The sequence below is a fragment of the Nomascus leucogenys genome, chromosome 15, assembly GCF_006542625.1.
Source record: "Nomascus leucogenys isolate Asia chromosome 15, Asia_NLE_v1, whole genome shotgun sequence".
Lineage (NCBI taxonomy): Eukaryota > Metazoa > Chordata > Mammalia > Primates > Hylobatidae > Nomascus > Nomascus leucogenys.
The window spans coordinates 79,007,417-79,010,867 of NC_044395.1; positions in this window are offsets into that span (position 1 = coordinate 79,007,417).

The following is a 3,451-nucleotide window of genomic DNA, read 5'->3' on the forward strand; positions in this document are numbered from 1 at the left end:
AACTAAACTAAACTAAAATAAAATAAAATAAACTGAACTAAACTAAAATAAAATAAAATAAAAATGAATAAATAAATAAAAATTAGCTGGGCATGGTGGCATGCACCCATAGTCCCAGCTATTTGGGAGGCTGAGATGGAAGGATGGCTTTAGGCCAGGAGTTTGAGGCTGCAGTAACCTATGAGTGTGCCACTGCACTCTGGCCTGGGCAACAGAGCAAGACCCTCAATTCACAGCCAGTCTTGTTTCATCTACTCCATTAACTTACTTCTTTCCCTTTGCCCCAGACTAATTTGAAGCAAATCCAAGACATCATACTATTTCACTATAAATATACAACTTTTAATAATGGTTCTTGGATTGGATCTCAAACCAGCAACAAAAAGAAAACACATTCTATTCAGGATGCTGAGGCAGGAGGATTGCTTCAGCTCAGGAGTTTGAGACCAGTCTTAGCAAGAATATAGTAAGACACGTATCTCCAAAAAAAAAAAAAAAAAAAAAAAGGAAAGAAAAATATGGTATGGTTAGGAGGGGCATTTGCCTATTTTCCCTTTCTTAAAACTTCTGACAGGAGCATGGAGGAAACTGAAGTTGCAAAGTGGTAAAACAGAACACATGCTCAAGTAGAATAAATAATTCAGTCCTAAATTAATATGGACCCATTCTTTTTTAAAAAGGCTATTGATTAGGTCATAAAGAATATTAATTAAAAAAGAATATTAGCTGAAGAAACAGAATACTAGAGTTATAGATTATCAGCTTCACAGCTAGCTCAGACACTGCATCATTATTGCCCAGTCCTGAAGAACAGATAATGGTGTTCAACATTTCATACACTTAAGATTTTCTGAACCCCCTAACAGAGGTTGTTTTTTAATGCTTATAGTCGGTTTCTGCACGTGCTTCACCAAAAAAAAGTATATCAGGCTGAGAGGTGGCTCTTAAATTTTTTCCCACTTACGTACCAAAATTATTCAGTAACTAATTCAAAGCAAGGCAATAGGAAATATTAAAGATAGAGTGGGAAAACTCTTTTGACCTGGAAAGATGAACCTACCAAGAAAACAAGAGTTTAGCTATATCCCATTTGCTGTAGGGGATAAAATATCTTAAAAAAAAAAACAGTGGAAGGAAACCATGCCTTCTTTCTTAGTGGTTTAGGTACTTAAAATATCAAACTCAATATAACAAATGCTAACTCAAGCTCATTTTGCATTTTTCCTCTTCCCTGCCAAAGAGTATAGGGAAAAAAATGAGTTTCCATTTCATTTGTGTATATAACTTCATCTGTATATAAAATTTCATATTTATGGTTCTGGAGAAAGCACCATTTCAAAATATCACTGCAACTGATTCAAGCACTAAATCTTGTGAGTGAATTCTTCAGAACATGTAGCATTAAAAATGCTTTAACACTGGTCACTTAAAAGTATCATAATTTATAGATATAGGATGTTTTCAAACATACCAAAGTACTATGAAAATATGTACCAAAACACATGTTAACAATGAAGAAGTAACAAAGTAAACAGTGTAGGTCCAAGGCAGAATGTGAGCAGAAAATAAATTGGACACTCCTGGCCTTCCCACTACTATCCTCTTTCTCCTTCTCCCTCTGTAATTTGCCATTTTTGTGGAACACTCCCTTCAGGTACATAAGGTCCTTGTGCTTCCCGTTTTAAAACATGCTTTCAGAAGGCTGGGCGCAGTGGCTCATGCCTGTAATCCCAGCACTTTGGGAGGCTGAGGCGGGCGGATCAGGAGGTCAGATAGAGACCTCCTGGCTAACATAGTGAAACCCCGTCTCTACTAAAAATACAAACAATTAGCCAGGCGTGGTGGCGGGCACCTGTGGTCCCAGCTACTCGGGAGGCTGAGGCAGGAGAATGGCGTGAACCCAGGAGGCAGAGCTTGCAGTGAACCGAGATGCCGCCACTGTACTCCAGCCTGGCGACAGAGCAAGACTCTGTCTCAAAAAAAAGAAAAATAATTAAAAAAAGAAAAACAAAAAACATGCTCTCAGAAAAAAAAGTGAAATTCATATGCACTGAGGTAAACATAACTAATAACCTCAAGTATTAATCAGTGTTTGCATCTTAAGCTTAAACTTACAAAAAAAAAAAACCAAGAGTGGAATCTTCGTGTCAGCTAGCAGGTAGGAGTAATTTCATCAGTGCCTTTGAAATCTCATGTTGAATATAGTCAGTTCAGCCTACCAATAAGGTCGGCACTGAGGACATGCGAATATACATACAGTGTAGTACATATAAACCTACCAATGAGATTTCACCTGTAAGATTTTACTTTTATGTTCCAGTTCTTTTCAGCAATGACACTTTCAACCATAAACCTACCTCTAAACTGGAAATCGTATTATCTCTTACCAGTAAGATTATTCTGTTTTTATCACCAAAAATCTGGTTTTATCACCAAAAATCTCTCAAGGAAAGAAAACAAAGTATGAGGCAAGACCAATGCTTTAAAGCCAAAAAACTGATATAAATTGGGAAAGGGCTATACCAAAAGTGAGGTTTAGAAAGCTGGCTTTGTTATTAATAACAGATTATTTTCTTAAAATCTATTAAAAAGCACCCCCCCACACCCAGCCAAACACACGTAAAGACTTGGTAGGAAAAAGCCCCTTCTCTTTCTCCCTTTTCCTTCCTGAATGTGGATAAAGGCCCAGAGATGGCACAGCCCCCTTAACCCGAAGACAATAAACATGAACACAAAGGTCTACCTGGCAGACCACGTGAAGGAGCCACCTCATTACATCTGGACTTTCTGCATAAGGTTCCTGAAAGAGATCAGATTCAGCTACTATAGGTTTCTGTTACTGCAGCTGAATATACTTACAGTGGATACAAAGACATTATTCTCACTTAAAAAAATCAACTAGGCCGGGCGCGGTGGCTCATGCCTGTAATCCCAGCACTTTGGGAGGCTGAGGTGGGCGGCTCACGAGGTCAGTTCGAGACCTCCTGGCTAATACAGTGAAACTCCGTCTCTACTAAAAATACAAACAATTAGCCAGGTGTGGTGGCATGCACCTGTGGTCCTAGCTACTCAGGAGGCTGAGGCAGGAGAATGGCGTAAACCCGGGAGGCGGAGCTTGCAGTGAGCCAAGATCGCACCACTGCACTCCAGCCTGGGCGACAGAGTGAGACTCAGTCTCAAAAAAAAAAAAAAAAAACCAAACAAAAAAAAACAAATTAACAGCTATGAAGAAAATCAACACTGATCTCTCACATACCCTAAAAAGAACGTCAATGATAAGCTTACATTTTTGCTTTCCTCAACTGAGGATGATAAATATCACATAAAAAGAGGGGTGACAGTGGTGAAACCCCAGATTCCAAAGTCAAAAAAGTGAGACGAGTCTAGGACAGAAAAATGTAACACCAGACAATTATGGTCTAATATGGGCTTTAGCTAAGTCAATTTCAAC